General features: G+C 41.5%; 1 protein-coding gene across 4 annotated transcripts in view; it reads right to left on the reverse strand.

Annotated features, from left to right (window-relative positions):
• Sptbn1 (spectrin beta, non-erythrocytic 1) overlaps positions 1-23,983 on the reverse strand; it is a 197,644-nt gene that overhangs the window by 104,772 nt on the left and 68,889 nt on the right. The window lies entirely within an intron of this gene.

Consider the following 23,983-nt stretch of genomic DNA (forward strand, 5'->3'; position numbering starts at 1 on the left):
AAGGTGTAACTAACTGGTTGGCTCTGAATACTCCCACCACTCCTTCTATTAAGTGGGTTCTTAATACATCCACAGGGTCAATCTCTGGCTTTTAGGACAGGCTGAGCCAGTTCTCATCGTCCAAAATGGACATGTTTAGAATCTTGTTACCTCTGGAAATGCACAATGCTGATGGGACACTAGGCATCAGGAAGGTGAAAAGCCTATTCTTAGAAGCAGCATTTGACTAGGATTCGCAAGAGCTGTTTTTCTTCTTCGCCTTCTCCCCCACCCATTCTTTCCTCCCCCACCTCCTCGACATAGGGTCTTCCTATGTAGCCCAGGATGGCCTCAAACTTGCTGTTATGCTGCTGTTTCAGCCTTCCCAGTGCTGGTATCAAGGCCTGTGCCATCACATCTGGCTTTCAAGGCCTAAATTTCTAATCCTAAATCTCCTCATTATTCCATGACCTCAGAAGAACCACTGGATTCTTTCTAAACCTTAGCTGAGATTGAATAATAAATAATGTCTACCTGTACAATATGTGAAAATGCTTTAAAAGTTTCTTTCAAAATACGAGTTTTTCCAAGGCACACCTTTTCTCATACACCCCCCACCAATCATATCAAGACTATAAAGATATATAGGATGGGGAACGGTCTCACTGGAAATCTTATTTAACAGGCCGTGCCTCACTATCAAATATACTGGTGAAGTGATCAGTCTTACATGTCTAGCTATGGCATGAAAAATGAGATTACAAAGTACTTTGCCAATTTATAACATTTACTTTTAATCTTTAAACCATTTAATGAATACATTGTCACTACTCAGTATCTTCCCTTCAGTCTCCTCTGGTATGGGGAAGTGCATGAAATAAGATTAACTGGATTATATACAGTGTGAGAGTAAAGGCTGGGATTAGCACAGACACTCGATTCTAAAAAGCTGAAGTTGCACAAACGAGGCAGAGTGAATACATGTAAGTATTAGAAAGAAAGGTTTTAAGGCTCCAAAAAGGTGTGATAACCCCACAGGGAAGGAGGTGATAAAATGGGGCCAGGGATGAAGGGCTCACATAGCCACCTTCAACTGAGCAGTAAGGCGGTGATGACAGAAGGCCAGAGCATTCAATGCTTTATTTCTACAGTGTTTACTGGATTGCACTCATAGCATTTAATATGACCCTGCTGCAGGCAACTCACACCACCTCACAGGACTGTCCTGGGCCATCCAATGCAGAATCATGCATGGACCACTGGTGTGCCGAAGCTGCCCAGCATCTAGACATACGGTCCCACTGTGAACATGTTAATGTATTCACAGTACACTACTGAGTGTTTTGGAGGAACTGAAGATGACTACGAGTTTTGTTAGCCAAAGGTGATGGGAGAAATTACATGCCAACAGTCCAATAGCAAAAGAATACCAGATTTTAGAGGACAAGAAGGTCAATGGCCCATTCCTCTTTTTTTTTTTTTTTCCTGCATTTAGGACAGGGTCTACAGGGTCTCACTACACAGATTGGACTCGTAGTGATTCTCCTGTTTTCAGCCTCCCAAGCACTGAAAGGCAAGCAGAAAGAACTTCAGGAGACTGGCCTTTTGGCCTGGTCTTAAAACACAGGTAGGCTGGGGAAAGAGAAAAGCCTCAGCCTGACTACCTGAAGAGGATCAGCAAGTGCTTCAGTTTGGCTGTAGCACAAAGAATTGCCAGGATGGGAGGAATGTAACAAGATGCAGATTAGCACTAAGCATGGGCTGGAAACTGCTGGAGACTTGAGCTAGAGGCAGCCAGGGTCTGACCGGGCTAGCCTCTAGGGCTGATTAATCCAGTAGAAGAAAAGAGAACCTGAAGGCAGCAAGGGCAACTGGGTAGTTATTGCACTTGTAAATGGCCAAGGAACCAGTCAGGGTGTGGTACAATAAAATGAAGAGGAATGAAGGGCCAGCCTGATAGCTCAGCGGAATAAAGTGCCTGCTTAGGCAGAGCACAGTGGCAGGGTTTGATAACCAGCATGCCATGCCAGCCCCACCCTCAGGGCATGCTGAGACAGTTATGGAAACTGGGTATGGTGGCACATACCTGTAATCCCAGTGCTTGGGAGGCTGAAAACAGGAGAATCACTACGAGTCCAATCTGTGTAGTGAGACCCTGTAGACCCTGTCCTAAATGCAGGAAATAAAAAAGAGGAATGGGATGAGGATGTAAGATTTCATCCATAGGGTTTTGACAGCCAACTGTACATGGGAAGTTCAAAGGAGAGGCTCAAAAAACTCAGCTTTAGAGTTGACTGGGGGGATGGGGAGAGGCAGGAAAGAATTCAATATTTCATTTTAGAGAGGCTGAACCTGAGTCCCCTGCAACAACACAAGGTGACACATCCAGAGCACCACAGACAGGGAACTAGGGCTCAAAGGACAGGTGTAGAGAGGAGGGTATTCAGAGAGTAGTGGGGTTAAACCTAGAAAGAGCATAACAATGCAGGAGGCTGAGCAGAGACCTGGAAAAGATGTAGGTTTAGGAGGAAGATGAACCAGGAAAGACCCCAATGGAGTTACAGAATAGGAACTCAAAAGAGAAGACAGGTAACTCAAATAATGAGGGTACGTGGCATCACATACTGCAAAAAAGACAAGAAAGTAATCAGAGAAAGAGCCAGCCAGGTGCAGATCAGGTCAAGTGGTTAATAACAGCAAAAGCCAGGTTATGGGAAGACAGACACTAAGGATAAAGGGGGGAAAGAGGTGAAGAGTGCTAGTGAGTGGAGCGCACAGGACGAATGGGAGGGGTTGCGGGGGCAACAGGGCTGGAGGAAAGGAACATGCCCTCTGTGCTCAGATTTCAACCCTGAGTTGGTAGACGGAGAGAAAGGCCCTGGGAAAGTGAGTCAAGGAACACGTAGCTTCAGAAGTAGGGAACAACAAAGGCATGCGAAGAGACTGAAGGAGCCAACTCTTTTTTTCTTTTCTTTTTTAATTGGTACATTTTAGATATAGTGTTTACACTCATCATAGGGAATCTATACCTGTACATGACATATTTTGCTGCTGTTTTCCATTTCTCTCCCCTCCCCCTTCAACCCTTTCTCCCTACAAAAGCTTTGTTTCCATTTTTTCCTTCTATTATTTTTGTCCCTTCTTTCCTTTTTCCCTCCCCCCTCCTTTGTTCTTCTCATCTGAACATTTTCTTCCCATTTCCAGTATCTATTGTACATTTTAGTTCTTATTTATACTTTCAGTTTCTCACACAAGAGAAACAATGTTGTATTTTTTTATATAAATTTATTTATTTATTTATTTGTGTGTGTGTGTGTGTGTGTGTGTGGCCAGCTCAGACCACCAGGGGGCGGGGCTGGCTGACATGTGGTGCTGGGGGATTGAACCACGGTCCCTGTGCTTTGCTTAACTTAGCTTGTTCTAAGTAGGTGCTTTAGACCACTGAGCCATCTCACCAGCCCCAATGTTGTATTTTAACATATGTGTCCAACTTATTTCACTTAAAGAGTATGGTCTTGGGCTGAGGAGACAGCTCAGTGGTCTAAGTGCCTGCCTGGAAGGCACAAGGACTAGGATTTGATCCCCTGTACAGCATACCCTGCCAGCCCCGAAACTGGGCATGATGGGGCATGCCTGTAATCAGAGCTCTGGGGAGGATGAGACAGGAGGATCAGTGAGTCCAAGCTGTGTAGCGAGACCCTGTACCAAATAAATAAGTAAGTAAATAAATAAATACATGATTTAAAAAAAAAATCCAGCTTCTCTTCTGGATGGTTAACAACTTAAGTATGCAGACCAAAAATTAGAGAAAAAGAAGGGCTACAAGGTTAGCCAATATTTTGGCCCTAGTCCTTCAAGGTCAGTGAGGACTCAGGACATAAGAGAACCTGTACTGTAACATCCTGTAACTCAGCGGTGTCCCAAATTTTCTATTCAAGGAGATTATGGGGCCACAGAGGAAAGTGATCGACGATGTATAATGCCTAAGGAGTCACCTAGAGAGAAAAACATTCTCTCAGGCTTTCACAGAGAGCAAATTGGTCAAGCAATGGCTGTGACTCATCCACATGGCTGACACTGTCAAAAGATCTACAAACTGCTGTACATGGTTTCAGGGTAAATCCTGAGGGGATCTGACTGATCTTGTCATATACAAAAGTTACATTTTTAGTTATATAGGTCTTGCTTTAACTTGGTCTTAGCCATCCAGCAGAAAAGTATAACCACAAGGTATAAAAAGTAAAGCCATATTAACATGCTGAGCTGTAAAAGGCTCAAGTCAACAACTTCTGACATTGCCAGTTCTGCTGATAACCCACTACTGTTATGGACTGTTAGACTATATTGGGTTATTTTGCTGAATTCAAGCACCTACAATATTTGAATGGCAATGGAATACCCATCTCTGACAAAACAAAACAAAAAAGGGGAATATAAATGAAGGACCATCTTGTAGTGAGAAAATTATATATGTATATACAAAAGAGTTAGGATAGATATACAGCTTCTTTCTCTTAGTTCAGTGAGAAGAAAGATTTGTACTAATAGTGTTTAGACAAGATATCATGTCTGCATCTTGTACAACTACTACGAAGACAACAACATGCAATGTATTAATTATTGTAAGCCCTACTAACCTGTCTTGAAACTGTCTCATTGCTATTTCTTTCTCATTAAAATTAATTTAAAAAATTTAGAGTATGGCCTCAAGATGGATCCATTTAGCTAGAAATACTTCACATTTATCTGATGGAGCTAACTCTATCTTAATAAATTAACAGGCCAGGGATCCTCCCAAAGTCTTTTTACACAGTGACTCAGGAAGAAGAAACCTATACAAAAACATGGTACAGGAATGGAAACATTAAACAAAGAGAAGACACAGCTTTTGGAATGCTTACCTTCAAACTGCATCAAGATTCTTGGGTGTGAAGGACAAGCTGCAACTGACTGGCCTAGCTGCTATAGGAGCAAAGCAACAGAAGCCCAATATCATCCATATTTGTGAAAGGTAAAACCAGGTCTCTGTGTTGTGCCCCTGTAATCCTACCACTCTGGGAAGATAAGGCAGGAAGACCACAAGTTTAAACCCAGCCTGGCCTACTGACAGACTTAGCAAGGCCCTATCTCAAAAAAAGGTGATGGGCTCAATCCCCAGTTGTAGGAGTCCCTTCCAGGTCCTCGTCTTGGTCCAAGAAGCCAATATTTGTCATCCCAAAGTTATGTTATTGGAATCCCATCAAGTTGATTCCAATCTACCACTTACAATGCAACCCACAGCAAAAACAGAGACACTAAATTATATTTTCAGTCATTGGGGAGTTAAGGGGCTCTAAGTCCAGCCACAAAGATGGCTTCCCAGAACCAAGAGAACCAGGGCCCCACCCAGTTTTTATTCAGTGGGGGAGTGGCTTGAGGAGGAATGACTGAGAATTGTGGGAAGGTGACCATTGTGAGCTGAGCTAGGTGAGTGGCTACATTTACCTCCGCCATATGCAGAGAGGATATGCAGAGAGAGTAATCTGCATTATAATTATGCCATAGAGAAAGCATCTAATGTTTTAGGGGGTCTGGTGCTTCAGCTTTGATGTAGTCTTTCAAGCCCCAGGAAGTCATAGCCTGTCTCGAGGCTCGATCCCAGCTGGCAGTGCAGAGCATTAGCTCTTCGGTCCTGTCTCGACCCGGCTCACATTAAAGAGCAGCAAGTGTAGGTTACCAGGGAAACATGCATGCCACCTTCAAAGACTATTACCAGCCCCTCAGCTAGACCAATACATATGGCTTAAGGCCAGCTGAAAGATAAACAGAAGTCCTAGCCAGCTCTGTAGAGAACAATACGAGGAAATAGGGTCAGGCTCAGTCAAAATGGAGACAGTCGCCCTTCTTTCAAGGAGAGCTGCTCAGGTGGTCCTCCACACCCAGTGTTAATAAAGAAATAAGTTGTGGTCTATAACCATAACCGCTCCTCTGGTCCTGTACGTATTTATTAGTGGTTTGGGTTGTCTCCTGCTTGGGTACCAGTCATTGTCAATCTCCATGTAACCTAAATGGCCATAAAAAACCATACATCATCATTACACATACTTTCACACACATTTTCATGAGGGACTAATGTTAGGAGATAAGCCTCCATTTTGCAAGCAAGGCAACTGTGGATCAGGGAGAACTGATCTCAGTGCTTCTCTGGCCTGGGTCTAGCCAGCTGGTGAGTAGCACAGTGAATAAGCCCAGGCTGACCAGGTCCAGGGCTTCTTTCACCTCTCCTATAACTCCAATGTGTTTCAGTATATCTATTTCACTAAATAAGGATTTCTAAGCTTTTAGAAAAACTATGAAACTAAATGATATCAAGATAAACCTAAATCCCAAGGAAGCCTCCAAACAAGCCTATAGTTTAGTTACAGTTAGGCATATTCTCTGCTAGTTTGTACAAAACTTGCTGCCTTGAGAGTTCTGCTATTGGGAATAGGGTTTTGTCTCACTTGGCTTTGTTCTTCTCCTATGTGGTGCACCCATACAGTAAGATTCTGTACAAGTTAGCATCTGGGATGTGAGTGGGAACATGAGGGATGAGAATAAGCCTTTGCTCCAAGAGCCGTTGTGTAGTGTGCAGGGAGTGGGGCAAGAAGAGATGAATTTTTTCCTGTTTTACAGCAGAACTGAAAGGATAAATTTTGGATGTTCATTTCCTGAACACACATCGGCCAGAAGGAAAATGTCCAGGAGAAGATGGCCAAAATGTGAAGATAGGATGGGATTTGTATACAATGAAATTCTGAATTTACAAAACGAACCCAAGACTGGGGAGGAAAGGAAAAACAAAACAAAACAACAAAAAACAGGGTTTCACATACAAACTGTTTTGCTACATTCTCTGCTGCTTCCACTGCAGTTTCCAGATCTGCTTTTCATTCTTCACCACTGTCAAATCACTTAACAGTTGGATGATCACAGCCAATTTCTGAGTGTTTCCATACAGGAAACAAAAATAATACTAAAATAATCCTCTTCCTTTAGCATGGCTGAGTAGAAGCAGATCCCGAATCATGGCATAGCACTTATATGCCACAGGAGTTGGTTTATAGTATCTTTCTGTCTCATCTTAACTTCTCTTCTTCTCTTACCTCTCTGCCTTACCACTCCTCTTCTAGCAGCCTCCTACCCACCTATTCCATCCTTAAATCTTGTCTAATGCCTGAAAAGCCTCTTACCCTCTATCTCTTTGCCATCTTCCTTTCTCTTTGAAGTCTGCCTCAGTACGTATCTTCTATTAAAAGCCTATCCCATCTTCAGTGCAAATTTCCTCACCAGAAAATTCAACTAACTAACCAAGCATATAACCATGCAATACAGACCAACACTGAGAACGAAAAGATTACAGCCTCTTTTCCTGCCTGCTGTGGTTTGTTTGTATCTAGATGTCCCCCAAAGCCTCATGAGCTCATAGGTGGCAGGTGACTGGATCACAGGGGAAAGATGCTTGTCAGAGGACTCGTCATTGAGACGTGAAGTTGGTCTGAGGCTTTGGTCACTGAAACGGTGTCTTCCTTTCTCTTCCCTGGATCTCACTTTCCTTCATGACCATCATGCCAAGAGTAAGCCTCTGTCCTGCCCCTCTGTCCTTCCTTGGAGCCAGCTGACTATGGACTAAAACTACAAACTGAGCCAGAATAAATATTTCCTTCTTTACAGTGTAGGTGTCAGGCAGTGTGTCTCAGCCACAAGCAAGTAACTAAGACTTTGCCAAAAGAACCTTTTCTAAAACTCTCGTTAGTATATCCACACTTGACTGCCTGCCACCCTTGAGAAGATCCCTACCACATCAGGGGCATCTGACACTCAAGACACATGGTCTGGGGACTGGAAGTAGTTGCACTTCCTTTGTGTTCTTAACCCACATTATTCCTCAAAGACCAGGGGGGAGATCACCTCTACTTAAGTCCTAGAGTACCACCCATGTGAGGCTGTCATGGAATCTCTTAGGTCAGGGTTTGGACCACACAGTTAACAGACGAAATGTGGTTAAAGCAGACTTGGGACATAAGAAGCTGTTTCTGCCACTTTGTAATTTTTTATTCTCTGCCTGAAAAATTGGCACCATAAAAGACAAATATTATTTAAGATCGCAGCACAATCCCATGAGGTAATTTCAAAAATAGCTTCTATCCCACCTTTGGCCATCTCTTACTTCACTATGGAAGTTACTGACTGGCCGATGTTGCAAAAGTCATGTGGAAATACTGACCTCAGGCTAGGGCCTGTTAGCTTTTTGGACCAGGATATTTCTAAGTGGCAGGACTATTCCTTTGGTTTGACAAGTATTCACACATCCCATTCCTTTTTCTGTAACTGACCCTATTATATACAGGAGAAAAACAATCAAAATCCTATTTCATAGCTGGAAAGCTGTAGCACCTCAGAGATGGCACAGACACAATGTGCACTATGAAACAAGTTATACAAGGCCCATATTTTTAGAAAGGCCAGAGTTTCTTTGAGGTAGGGCTATGATCAGATCCCACCCATCCCGGTCACAGGGGGAAAAAGACAAAAGTTAAAGGGAAAGTTAAAAGTGTTTTTCTATCCATATCAAGTACTCCTCCTTAGAAGATAGGGATGGCTCTATCCCTCTACACTATTCCCTATACACACATACACACAATCATCTAGTTGCACAACAGAATCTAAATGCCAGGTCAAACCTAATTTCCATTCATATCCTTTTCCTGTTTCTTGTCCAACTGGTCATATCAGCACTGAATGCAAAGCACCTGATATCATTGCTAGGAAAAATAGTAAGTTGTACTCATAACAAACACCTAAGTCCTTGGAAAGGAATGCAGTTAACTGAATCTTTTGCCTTTTCCTCGCTTTTGAATCCTATCACGTCTGTTATTTGGCCAAGCAAAGCTTCCTTACATGGGCAAAAGAACTCCCCAGTCCAGGGGCCCCACCTCTGGCAAACATGTTGCTATGCTTATGAACACAACACCAGTCAAAGCCAGGAGTGGACTTCTCCACTTCAGGGAAAGTGGCTTAAAGGAAAAGAGCATTGGGAAATGCACCTGGGGCCAAGCCTTTTCTTGCCTGTCACTGTGACTGTGCACAGGACTTACATCATCATGGGGGAATGACATGCACAGGTGCTCAGAAGCAGGGTCTACAGTTTTAAAAGAACGTGGATGAGGCATAGGGAAAGTACAGCTGCCTGGGAAGAATGAAATACAAATCTGTTCTTTGTGAAAACAAGCTTTTGTACCATGCCCTCAGAAATTCACACTTTAGTTTATCTTTTCCAGGAGCTCTAAAGAGAAAGGGTGAACTGGGCAAGTTGAGCAGGAACCTGAAGAAGTAAGAAGAAAGCAAAGGAGTGGGTAATGCAAAGCTCACCATCAGCACAGGACGCATCTGCAGGAAGCCCCTCCAGTGTGCTCGCACTCCTGTCCACAAGCACAGGTCACGCGCGGGAGGCACTGAAGCTGGTTAAGAAGTGCATCCTTTTCCACAGGCACCCTCAGCTTAGCTGGAGAATGGGGAAACACAGAGGTACCCACACCAAGATATATGCAGTTTCTAACTAATGACAGGTCAGTGACAGAGTAATGCTAAGTGATATATCAGTACCATTTTAAATGGACCAACAACTACGTCTCTCTTCTTAAACACCACAGCAGAGCAGAGTTTCTTCTACACAAATGTTCTCTGTTCCTATATCCTTATATCTGTGCAATTCTTACGTTGCTTCCAACCAAATCTCTGCCAACATGTCATGCTAACATGGGAATGTAGGTTGCTGTATTTATTAATTGGGGGTTGGAGGTATTATTATTGCTCTTTGAAAAACAGTCCAACTTGCAGGAATACAGAACAGCATGTGCAGCCCTGGCATGTGAACATGTGAAATCTTTCAAGGGTGCCATCATTCCTTCCTTCCCAGCACCTGAGCGTCTGCTGATCTGTCAATGAGATAAGCACAGCCTCCTTTCTGCAGGACTTTGCTTGGCAGCCACTCACTGAGCACAGACCTTGAATAATTAATGGGTGCCCCAGTCACTCAGGAGCACCAAGGCTGGCCAGCTGCCTATTAAGTTGTAGCCTAGCCCCCAGAGTTACTGTAAAAGAATTAGAATACGCTCAGCTACCTCTGAGGCTGTCTTTGTGGAAACATCATGAGACCTTCTTTACAGAAATACTACACAATTCTTTTTTTTTTCCCCTTTACTTAAAGTCAAACAATTTCCTGTTGGATCAAAGTGCTAATAAGTTTGAGGGTAGGTCCCCCAGTATGTAAATGGAGCAGGAAAAAAAGTGATGTTCTCAAAAAAGTACATGATCAGGATGTCATGCCCCATGCTCGGGCACTGGGAAGACCCATATACCACACCAAATACTGTCCCTGACTCAAGACAGATGTCTAATAAATGTCAGTCCATCCCCTCCTTCTACCTGTCTCTTTGCTTCAGTCAAAGTAAACATCACCCCACCACCTGTCTTGGGCTTCTCCTCTCAGTCCACAGCCTGTCCATCCTTCAAGCCCAACTTAAAATCTTCCCTCCTCCAGGAAGGAATCCCAGATTATGTGAACTAGTAAAATGGATATTGCTCAGAAACCCTACACCAGCACTGTCAGGTTCCCTCATCTGGCACCTATTTTACACTCTTAGGAGTATTGCTTATCTCTTCTTGTGCACTGCATCTTATCTATTTAATTAAAATAATGGAAATGCACCAGTTACAGACTCAAGGGAAGTAAAATGTGGACTCCACCTTCAGCTTTTGACACTGACTAGCTGTGTCACCATAAGCTGTCCCTTGGTCTAGCAGATGACCTGCTCCCAAAACCAAGGGATCTGAAAGAGAAAAATATCTCCTCAGGTCCTCGGGATATATGCTCTTGGAAATACATCAGAAGCTATTTTAAGGCAGATGCAAGTCTTCTATGGCCCTGCCTGATATCTAGCCTTGTGATTAGTAGTAATGAACACTGAGGAAAGCAAACTATGTGGGAGAATTGGCCTGTATCATTTATAGCTAAAATGTCCCTGCAAAGTCCTGTCTTGAGGAATGAGGCTTTTAGAAGGTAACTGCACCAGGTAGGCACTGTACTCACCAGTGGGAATGGGGCCTGGTGAGAAGAGGCAGGTGAGGGCTTGCCTCAGAAGAGTGTGTCACTGTCCCTGGCTCCTCCTCTATTGTTCTGCTTCCTGAATGCCATGAAGAGAGCAGCATTCCTTTATGAGGACTTTCTACCATCCTGTTTATTCTTCAGAGCCAGCCAACCATGGACTGAACCCACTGAAACTGAGCCAAAATAAACCTCCTGTAAGATGCAAATGTTGTGCATTTTTGTCCCAGAATGGGAATCACATTGATACAGCCCCATATGGGAAACAATAGAGCTGTTTCCATCTTACGTAACACCCCTAATCTATAATCCCTCATATTTAGGAAATGACAGCTAGAACTCTGAACAGGTACCTGTAACCACAGCACTTGGGAGGCTGAGGCAGGAGGACTGATAGAAGTTTAAGGGCAACATGAACTACAGTACATAGGGAAACCCTGTCTTCAAAAAACAAACAATAGTTCCTTTTCAAAACTTCCCTAAGGCTGCTATCTCATTTATAGATAGTTAAAATGAGGAATGGAGTGCTCAGAGACATAAAGCGACTCACTGGTATACCAAATATTTGAATGGAGGCTTTATGAATTCCTGCTTCTTTCAAATTCTACAGTAAATACGAAGGTACAGGGAGCCAAGAACAAAGAAAATGGCATAATTTCTTATGCTTCTCTGTCAGTGAATTAGATCCAGGACTTAAAAATCTCAGAAAGATCATCCTAATCCTTTCTCTTACATATCATCCAGCACCTAACACTCTAGTGGAATCTGTACAGGACTTGTCCTAATGGTAGATAATCCTTGTTTCTTCCTCTGATGTCCAACTTGTACCAGCTCATAGAGAATGGAAGTACTGACAGCTCTAATCATCCTAGCCTAATACAGAACTAAGCACACAGGCAACCTCAAAAGACTGTTGTTCAAAGAAAATTTCAAGTTGTCAGCCCTAATCACTTCTTTATTATTCTGTATGAATTTTTTGTTTTTGTTTTTTAAACAGTCTCACTTTGTTTCCCAGACTGGACTTGAACTTGCAGTCCTACTGTCTTAACCTCCCAAGTAGTTGGGATTATAGGCATATGACACCACATCTGGATTACCTTTATTCTATGATATGTTGAGGAAATTCCTCAAAAATATTTGTAAAAAAATATTTGACAAATGAATTCATTCATTGCAACCAGAATTTTAATGACAGGAGCAGCCTGAACTGAGAGAGGAGAGGGACTAATACCTGCCACCTATGAATATCCATGGTCACCATTCATCTATTTTCAAAATAAAGCAAGTATTTACATATTCATATAATTTAGGGGTGTGTACACAAAGAGAAAAGTGCTTGCACATACACAGGATTACTTTTTACAGGTGTTAGACAAGGCTTTATGACACTTCATCCATTTAATTACGTACTCCCCAGAAAAGCACAATTTGGGACCACAATGGTGTCTTTTCTCCACTATACCTTATTTTTAAAACATTATAAAAGCTCTAGGAAAGGATACAGAGAAACTGGGACTCTTGGTGGGAATGTAGCTACTTCAGAAACAGTATAAAGGCTCTTCAAAAAATTTAAAACATAAGGGCCGGCCAAATAGCTCAGTGAGGGGCCGGGAAGATGGCTCAGTGAAATAAGCGCTTCCCTGGCAAACAGCTCAGTGGATTAAAGTGCCTGCAAACAGGTGCAGAGGGGGTGAGTTTCAACACCCCCCCACCCCCGCAGGGCTGGCCCCGCCCCCCAGGGCTAGCTGAGACAGCAACTGAGACTGGGTATGGTGGCGCAAAAAATCCCAGCTCTTGGGAGGCTGTAAACAGGCGGATCACTACAAGTACAATCTAGTAGTGAGACCCTGAACAGCCTGTAGACCCTTCCCTAAAATACATTTAAAAAATTAAAATATAAAAGCCATATGATCAGCAATCCCACTTCTGAGGATCTCAAAGAGGTATCTGCATATCCTTGTTCACTGTAGTTTTAGTTCCAATAGCTAAGAGGTAGAAGAATCTCAGTATGCACTAGCAGGGTGGATAAAGAAAGTGTGATATATACACATGGTAGATATATACACATACATCATGTAGCCTATAAAAAAGAAGGAAATCCTGCCACATGTGGTGACACAACTATAATCCCAGCACTTGGGAGGCTGAGACAAGAGGATCACTGTGAATACAAGGCTAGCTTGGACAACACAGTGAGACCCTGTATCAAAAAGAAAGAAAGAGAGAAGCAAGGAAGAGAAGAGAAGAGAAGCGAAGCAAAGCAAAGAGAAGAGAAATCCCCTATCACATGCTCCAGTATGGAAGAACCTTTTGGACATTATGCTAAGTGAAACATGTATAATTGGTCTTTTCCCCTTGAGAAAACAAAACAAAACAAAACAAAACAGGCATTCTATGATTCCACATTCACAAAGTACTCAGCATAGTCAAACTCAGGAAAAAAGAAGGTAGAGTGAAGTTTGCCAAGAGCTATAGATATGGGAAAATGGAGTTGTTATATAGTATTTACTGGCTACAGAATTTAAGTTTTGCAAGACGAAAAGTTGTAGAGATCTACTGCACAATGTACATATAGCTAACACTGCCAAACTATATACTTTTAAATGGTTACAACTGTAACATTTTTTAACCACAATTAAAAAATTATTAAAAAGCTTCAGTAGGGGCTGGTGAGATGGCTCAGTGGTCTAAAGCACCTACTTAGAACGGGACCGCGGTTCAATCCCCAGCACCACATGCCAGCCAGCCCCGCCCCCTGGTGGGCTGAGCTGGCCACACACACACACACACACACACACACACACACAAATAAATTAAAAAAAAAAAAAAAAAAAAAGCTTCAGTAAAGATGGAGGAGAAATACTACCAGGCAGGAGAAGAGACCACTATGACTTTAGATTGCAAATAAAATGTCATCTACATTCTCAACCAACACACTGATACTTTTAAGTATTCTCTTCCATGCGTAAGAAGAATGAAGTTTACTTGGAATTCTGACAACTCATATTTTTACAGTAAAATATTCGCCAAATTAGTTACTACAGATTGCCTCCAACCCTCAAAGTTGTGTATACTGTTGCCAAAGAATCTCTAGGTTATTACAGTCACCAAGTGGCCAGGACTTATGATCTTTACAAGTCCAAGATTCATGAAATCATTTAAAAACTTTGTTTTCGGGTCAGTATATTTGAAATTAAGCCCCCAAAACAGAGAGGAAATCTGCTGGCATTTTCAAGCAGTAACACCTCATACTGAAGCAAGTATATACATATTTACACAATTTAGACATGCCTGAATGAAGGCAAGAGTACTTGCATGTACACAGGATCAGCATGGCCGATGTTAGACAACTTTCCCTCACTCTGAAAGCAATATGACCCCTCATCATTAATTCCTGAAACAGCGAAACTTGCTCACCCAGCTAATGGGTACTGATAGCCTGTCAATGTGAGCATGCACATAGTTTGCTGTGAAGGATAATTTGGGGGGTATTCAGGGTTCATGAAGCAATGGGCCATGGTTGATATTGATCAAAAAATTGTTTTTGTAGTTGGCCTAGTAAAGATTATAGAAAGGCAAATGGCTTAATATCCTACCACCTTGTTTTGTAGCTCTATGGTTTTTTTTCTGTATCTTTAAACTAAAACATAAATGTTCATCTGGTGTTGTAGAAAGAATAAGAAAATCTTAAATAATAAAAATAATTAAAACAATGAAAAAAAGAAAGGCAAATGGCAAAAATCATTACTTAGTAAAGAGGTCTATAATTTAAAGTGATTATAATCAAAGTTACACTAGTCATTGTTAATAACACTCTAAAAGAGCCTGACTCACCAAACAGAAAACACTGACAAAAATTAACAGAATAGGTCTTTAGTCAGAATCACAGGGTATTTACTGTTTCCCTGAGAAAGACAAAGGTTGGTAACATTCCTGCACCAACACATAATCTGCATCTCACTATGTACACAGAAACTATCTTGAAAAAAAGGCCAGAACTCACCTTGGTAATGAAATAGCGTCAGCCTGTTACCTATGTGGGACAAACATCATACTGCCGTACTGTACCTCATCTATCATGTTGTACTATTTGCTACAAACGTTTAATCTTTTCTAAGTAAGCCATTTAGCACCATCATCACCACCACGCTTCTTTTGTGTTTAATAGTTAGGAAAAAAAAAAAGAGAGAAAATGCTCTATGAAACACTGAATCTCAGCTGTCAGCCTTCCTGTTAAATACTGGTGATGTCTGGTTCTCTTGGGAAAGGTTAAGCTCTGTCACCACTGATGTCACAAAGGAGATATTCAAGTTATCTTCAAGTTTTACTCATAATTCCCTAATATGGAATAACTATAGGAGTATCAATCTCCCTCCTCCCATGAATTAAAGGGTATTTAGAAATCTACAATATTCATGTAAAGGAAGGCAATTTTAAGAAGACTGGAAAAGACAAGTCAAAGACAGATGTTAGAGGCTTTCAACTACCACCCAGGAACCCACATGCCTCTGATTTATTTAAGCATTAAGGTAGACTAGGACAAAAAACCTGATTCAGAAAATCTCAGCCTGAAATCAGTAAAATGGGGTTGTTATAGTATTTACTGGCTACAGAATTCTGGTAAGTTAACGCCCCTATCAGAAACTGCTACTGATATTATAGTAATATTCTACAATGTTCTCCAAGATAAAAGAGATATATAAATTTAAGTATAAGTAATCCCTGTGGAAATCCAGTAGTATTTCTTTATTATCTTGCAATACCAAACTATAGCTGCCTCAACAAAGAGGAACAGCGCTCTAAAGCTAAATGACCCCTACCAAGGACTAGCCTGCTTCCAGGAAGAGCTGGCTATTTTCACTTTGATATTTCTGCACTGAATGTGTACCTTGCCCTCTGACCTCAGGCATTATCTGGGAGAAGAAGTGGAGAAAATCAATTTTTCATAAGTTTTAAAGTATTTTATTGTACTTTCACACAAAATAATTATCTATTTATATTTATTTATTTATTTATTTAGTATTTTTTAGGGAAGGGTCTACAGGGTGTTCAGGGTCTCACTACTAGACGGGTCTCCCAAGAGCTGGGATTACAGGCAGGTGCCACCACACCCAGTCTCAATTGCTGTCTCAGCCAGCCCTGGGCATGGGGCTGGCACGGCAGGCCCAGGATCAAACCCCCTCCCCTCCCAGTGCCTGCTTGCAGGCACTTTAATCTGCTGAGCTATTTGGCCAACCCATAAATTTAAGATTACAGAAGTGCAGTAAGACATAAATGTGAATACCACATTAATGTTTTGAATTTTTTGGGCTGGAGAGATAGGTCAGTAGAATAAGCACTTGCCTGGCAAGCACAGAGTCCTGAGTTCAATCCCCAGTACAAGGTACTGCAAAAACAAACAAACAAACAAACAAATAATTTTTTTTCAGAAGCTTTTGATTCATTGATTTCAGCTGTGTGGTTCCCAATTTGTTCTGTGTTAGTGTCCTCTGCACTTGTTATGGATGGGCTTGGGGTCTGAGATTGCATTTTGCTCCCTCTTGTTGTCATTTTGTGAAGCACTGTCTTCTGACCTTTGTTGTAGATCTTTGGTGCAGTTATAACCTTAGCACCTACCAAAATTCAGGTGCAGATCTACAAAGTTTGGATTTATCCAGCTGTGCCTGGCTTGGGTCTGGCTGCTGTGCTCAGCTCCTTCCTGCTGCTGCCCTTGAGGGTGAACCTGTTGTACCCCTCTGGCAAGATGATCTGCTCCTGGACTAGCTGGGTGTTTCTGTCCCCTACTCTCTCTGCAGGGATTGCATCTGCAGGGTTTCACCCCAGGCCTGTAGTCCAGACCTGAGCTGAGTCTGGAGGGGACAAGGTGGAGTAGAGTGGGGGTGAGGAAGCTCTCCCACACACTCACCGGGCCTGGGTTAGGACTGGATCTGGGGGTCCCCAGAAGGCAGCAGAAATTCTCACTGTGTGCTACGGAGTGGTGGTGGGGGTCCCAAGGGGGTGGAAGAGGGTCTCACCCATGCTGTGCCTGGGCTTGGACCTGCAGGTCCTGCCAGCGCAGGGTAGCCGGAAGCTCTCCCACACACTCACCCAGCCTGGGCTAGGACTGGATCTGGGGGTCCCCAGAATGCCAGTAATTTTTTTAAATGTTTTAAATTTTAAAGTCTTCTTCAGTGCTTCTCCCTCCCTCCCAGCAGAACTGGGTGTCACAAATGCTTTCAACACAGCAAACAAAGCCACAGATCAACAGTGTCTTAGGCCTCAAACATGTGTCCTTTCAGTGTTCCTGCTCTTCTACTTTGACTCTGTTCCTCCTACCTTGCACTGATGTAGCCATCTCAATGGGAGAGGCCTCCCTGAAGGAGAGAAAGGACCCCTCCTTTCAAGACTTATTTTTGAGGTATCTAGTCCTATAATCCCAGCATTCTGGAGGCTGAGGATCACATATAGAGCCCAGCTTGGGCAACTCAGAAACAACAGGAACCTGTCCAAAAAACTGTGCTAGGGATGTAGTTCAATGTGAAGGCACTAGGTTTAATCCCCAGTAGCAAGAAAAAAAAGTCTTATTTTCAAGGAGAAATGTTATAATAAACACCTCAAACACATGCCTGTATGTGCAGAGGCTGGGCTAGGCTCCCTCCATATTACTGTGAACTCTCACAATACTCTGTAAAATAGATACTGTTCTTATCTCTATAGAGTAATTTGTCTACTACCTCCCAATTAGTAAATGGCAGTGCACGGAGTCTGAAGCCATTCTTTTCTCAGCATCAGCTCCGAGACGGACAGTCCTGCATGCCTGACTCCAAAACTACAACCATCTGGATGCTCTGGCCCTAATAGGAACTCCACAGTTCACACAGGCAGCAAAAATGAGGACTGAAGCTCTAGGCCAATAGTTTCCGAAGGATGGGTGGAATATAAGCAAACATGAGCTGAAAAAAAAATAAAAATAAAAAAAAACAAAAACACAATGCAATCCTAAAACTGGAGTCCATACAATAAAGTTGAAGTAAATAAATCCCAACAGTGGCCCACCTTGCAGATAGGTGATCAAAGTGACACAAAATCCTCATATGCGCCAAGCATCTGATATGCAAAGATTTCATACAACAAAACCAAATTACTTTTCCTTCCTTCTTGCTTTCCCAAGCTCTTGGAGAGCAAGTCTTAGGGATCCTAATTCAACAGGCCAAGTCCTTGGTTTTGCTCTCTGAAGCCCCTGTCACAGCTTGAATTCCAGGGTGTGTATCTTTCCTAGAAGAATATGCCAGTCTCCTAAAATGCTTTTCCTCTGTCTAGCCTGTCTCTTCTCTATATGATACTGAAACTAAAGGTGAATCTCATCATTTTCTGAAGACCCCATTAGTGGTCCTCAGATTAACTCAGGGGAGTTCAGTTACCCTAGAGATAGGAATCTAGGGTTAGCTCTGTTTTATCTAAAGTATTCTCAGTCTCCAGAACTACCTATTGAAAAAATGAAAAATTTTCTATTTGACAATAAAAATTCTCCTGATCCCAATATAGCAAATCAGCCTACAGGACGAGGGATAAATTCCTTGGCTCGGAAATCAAGGGTCCCCTTGTTCAGCTTCTTTTATTCCTTCTGCTCATGGCTCCCATTCCTTTGCTCAGTCTGCTGTTTCCTTCCATCTAAGTGACATGACCTCACCTTTAGAGAACAGAAAAATTTCTGCTGGCCAAGCAAACTTGTTTTCACTTAATCGCTTTTTAATTTTATTTTTTTTTTTTTTTATGTATTTAGGACAGGGTCGACAGGGTCTCACTACACAGATCGGACTCGTAGTGCTCCTCTTGTTTTCAGCCTCCCAAGCGCTGGGATTACAGGTATGTGCCACCACGCCCAGTCTCAGTCATCCTGGGAGCAGAGCCAGCATGGCACGCTAGGGATTGAACCCTGTGTCTGCCTGAGCAGGCACTTTGATCTGCTGAGCTGGCTGGCTGGCCCTAATCATGCCTCTTTGTAATTCTAACATCACTGCAGTGCCTGGTACATAATAGATGTTTACTGAATACTTTACTCACTCACTAATAAATGATTAAAGCAAACAAACAAACAAACAAACAAACAAACAAAAAAAGCACTCTAAGAAATACAATTCACAAAACTTAAAGAAAGAGACCACTTAGGTATACTCCGAAATACCCTGCTACAACAGGGTACTCCAACACCTCTAGTAATAAGATCTAATTAGCTGATCACATCCAGCATTTTAAAAAGTGGAATAGAAAATATCAGAGTATTTCATGAAATACAAGTAAACATTACTTCATGAAATTTAAATATATATGGATCCATACACTAATACATAAATATACATGTATTAATAGGTTAAAAATGCAAAATGTTTCTTATTGATACTGTGGTAAAAACTATTTCAAAATTACAAATGAGAGATTATATCACTATGATTACTCTGAAGTCCTCTAGTTTTAAAAACATTAAAATCATCACACTCATAAAATTCAATTTCAACCGTAATTATGTTGGCTGTGCCACCTGAAATGATTCCCTGAAAGTGAAGGAGTTTAAAACACAAAACCAAACCATTTGTGGCCATACCCAAAGATTATGGTTGATTAAATATACAGAGAAAGCTGTAGGAGCACACCTGTTTACTCCATGTTGGGTTTTAGGTTTCACATTAGTATCAGATGCACCCTCCAGCCTTGCACCCCCGCTATCCTGTATTTCTCAGGGTAGTCTTGAATACCTCTACATTATTTACAAGCATCCACACTAAACTGGTCTTCCTTCAAATACTGGTAGACAATGAGTACAGTTCCAAGGATAGTGTGTTTGGGGGCTCAAGGGAGATGCTGGAAGAACACACCAATGCGCAGCAGACAGAATCAATCCTAGGTATAAAACTGTGTTCATCGTAGACATGCAAAGAGCTGACAGATTTGGTCCTGTAAGCTGATTTCTCCAAAATCAATAGAAAAATCAACTTTGAAACTGTCAATCCATGGAACATATGTCCCTGGCTAGAATAAAAGGTAAAAAATGACCAAAGGGCCAAGCTGAGATAAAGGACATATGACTAGTACCGTGGATTAAGAAAATTATTAGATTATTTTTATCTTCTACAGAGAAGAAAAACACTTTACACCAGTTAAAACAACAACGACAATAGCACTCTTGTTCTGCTTCTGGTCTAGTCAGAGGTCAGATAATAAATGTTGGCTGCTATAACAAATTGGAGGTATTCTAGATTATTCTACAACTATAACATTCCATTCCTTGTCATGTTTGTCCACTAAACTCACCAAATACCCTATGTTCTTGTCACAATAAAATATTCCAACAGGAAAAAATTGTAGCCAGAACTTGTAAAATTGAACCACTAAATACTTAAACTCCACCTGTTTATATCCATGAGTCTAATGACACTTAGAAAAAGACAGCCCTGAAGACAGTGTAAGAGTGAGTACATCTTGAGTAATGTCCTTAGAGATGTCCTAAAGAAAAGCACCTTTTTTTTTTTTTTTTTTTTTTTCTTTTTGAAATAGGGTCTTGCTATGCAGTTCAGGCTGCTCTCAAACTCACGACTATCCTCCTGCCTTAGCCTCCCAAGTATGTGCTAGGATTACAGGAATGAGCCAGAATGCCCGGCTTAAAGCACCTTTTTGAAGAAACACAAAGAGTAAAGAGGAAAAGATGGAAGCAGTCCAGAAATACCATGGTGACATTTAGAAGGAACAATTAAAGGAACCTTTAGCTTTAGCGCTTATAACCAGAAAGTTTAAAAGACAGGCTATACAACTTGTAGGACAAAAGGAGGCAGGGATCACACTGACAACAGCTGTGGGAAGGACATCTGACGCACTGTGTAGTGGTAGGTACTAGCTTATGGGCAACACCTCAAACTTCCCAGAGAATCTCTATCAACTTCATTTTGCAGTAGTAGATACCACAAAAATTAAAATCTAAGACAAATACTCTTTGATGGGAGAAAGAGTAAACTCCAGGATTCTAAAAATAAACTGGCTTTGCTTTTGTTTTTTATTAGACGTCTTTATTCAGATTGCCAAAACAGAATTCTATAGACTAGGTACCTTAAACAATAAACATTTGTTTCTCATGGTTCTACAGGCTTGAAGTCAGGATGATAGCATGGTTGAGCTCTCAGTGAAGGCCCTCTTCCTGGTTAACAGACAGCCTGCTTCCTGTTGTATTCTCACATGGTACAAAAGAAGATTATTTCCTGTGTCTGTTGTGTAGGAGGCACTAGATCCACTCGTAAGGTGTCCCCCTTCATGCTATAATTGCTTTCCAAAGGATTACCCCTTAACATGATCATGTTAGGGACTAGTACTTCGACATAAATTTGAGAGAAGATGCAGACATTTGGTACTTAATCTTTTTAGTACATGGAAAATATTCCAAAACATATGCATCAAACTATTAAAAAAAATGTTTATGGAGTGGGATGAGAGTAAGTTTGGAGAAGAAAACATTCACTGCCCACTTCTGTAGGACTTGTATTTTTTCAATGTATGCATTGTAATTTACACTGTACAATGCAGTACATAACTTTATAATATATTTTAACGTAAAATTCTTAAACAGAATTCTAATAGGTACCACGACAATTAAGGAGAAATTTCCCCCAAGTGATATGATAATTAGCAGTTGTGGAAGGTGCTCAGTAACTAACTGCATTCAGATTTACATGAGGCATTGTAGGAAAAGTTGTAAGAAATATTATTCATCATCACTGTCTTCAAGGAATTTGCTAATCAGAGAGAGAATATAGATAAACCCACTTTGTGGAATTACATGAAAACTAATAATACCTGAGGAATATAGTACTGAGCAAGGACAAAAGAAGTTTCTCAGAGATCAGTGTGAACCAGACAAGCAAAATGGCCCCAGTTGGGAGCAGGCACAGGCTGGAAACAGCAGGTTGCCTAGGTTTCCTGAAGAGTAACAGTGAGATCCAATAGGTAATTCAGAAAGCAGGGAGGAGCTCAGACCCTGGCAAACAGCCCAGTATCTCCCGGGCTTCAGTTCATCTGTTTCTTAAGATGCCTACAGGCACAATCTGGTAACTAATAAAGGAACTTCACATACATGTTCAAGAAATCTAAGGAGTACGCAGAAATTTTAACCTGTATGGCAAAATTCTTATCAACCTACCGAATAACATGTAGCCATCACCCAATTATGTCACTATCTTAGAATTCTGAAAATTTACAGGCTTGCAGCAAAGAGGTCAAAATTCAGAGCTCAGCAAGTTCCTCTGAATCAATATTAACTAATGGAAATATATAAGAGATTAGAACTGTAGAAATGGATGTGAGCTAGAGGATAAATAGGCTAACAGTCATGACCTAGCACAGTACGCTTTATATAATACAGGCACAATAATTACATATACGCTGTCTGTTTCCTCAAAAGAAGTTACAGGTGGGTAAAGAACATGCTAAGATAGTACTTATGTCACCATCATGCTAAAAACCTGGAATGCTGCTCTAGTATTGGGCTCCTGTCCTGTTTTAAGTGCTTGGTTCTTAGGCTCCAAAGAATCAAACAAGCAAACAGTTTCAAATAAACTTAAAAACTGTGTTTTCACGAATCTCAATAACTTAGGTGCCAACTAAACATTTTACTAGAAACATATACTCTTCCCCCCCAACCCCCCGCCCCGTACCAGGCATTGAATGCAGGACCGCAAGCACTTACTCCACTGAGCTATCTCCCTGGCTCCTAGAAACATATTCTAAAGGACTGAAATGTTAATGTTTATTTCTGTTTATTAACAATGTTTTTTCCCCATAATTTTATTGAGAAACAAATAGCAATGAGAAAGTTTCAAACCAAATTGGTAGGACAGTTTCAATAATTAACACATTGCATACATTCTTCCTAGTGGTTAACTGCTGTACAAGATGCGGACATGATACTCTATTAACAAACACCATTACAACAAATCCCCCTATGCATTAAGAGAATGTAACTATATATCTATCCTAACCACTTTGAATACACAGATAAAAAATTTAACAATGTTTTTAATGATCTTAAAGCTGTTCATTACTGGTTCCTTTCTTTTAAAAGGAAGCAATTAGTCAAGAACAAACATAACTTTGCTATTTTATAACATTTATTTATCTCTGAATCAAGAACATCAACCTGTATCTGAAAATGTGTTGTGAACATTTATTGTTATTTGTACTGATCTTCTCAGCACCTCTGTGTTTTGGGGTGAACAGGCACTATGTCCATTATCTTTAGCATCCAAGACTACAAGTAGCCACCTAAGCAGAGCACAGTAAATTATTACACTGCTCTCCAAACCCTAAATGTTTCAAGAAGCATGGCAAAAGGGAAGCCAAATGGGCAGCTAAGCCAAGAAGCAGATGGTAGCCCACTTTACCTTTTTGGAGACCACCCCCATGGACAGTGACAGAGACCTGCCGACATGAAGAAACTACAAAAGATGCCGAAGAGATTTGAGACATTAAGTCCTGATGTACAGTACAATCCTCTCCCACATGACTACTCTGCACTACACATGCTGTCTTATTCTCAGAGTTGTGGGTAGTTAGATGGCAATGGTACGTTTTATATATATGGATTTCTGTCCTTCCTCAAAGCCTGGAAGTACTTCTTTTAAAGATCACCATTTTTAGGTGTTCAGCTAACCATGGCCTGGTATAAAAAGCTGTCCAGGCTGATCAGAACCCAAACACCACACCCAACCTTAAAAAACTGTGAACTGCAAAAAACCGCATGTCATGCCAGCCCTGGAACCCCAGAACCCCTGGCATGCCGTGCCAGCCACCGAAACCGGGTGTAGCAGCACACACGTATAATCCCAGTGCTGGAGAGACTGAGACAGAAGGATCACTACG

The sequence above is a fragment of the Octodon degus genome, unplaced genomic scaffold (genome assembly GCF_000260255.1).
Source record: "Octodon degus isolate 3935 unplaced genomic scaffold, OctDeg1.0 scaffold00174, whole genome shotgun sequence".
Taxonomy (NCBI): Eukaryota; Metazoa; Chordata; class Mammalia; order Rodentia; family Octodontidae; genus Octodon; species Octodon degus.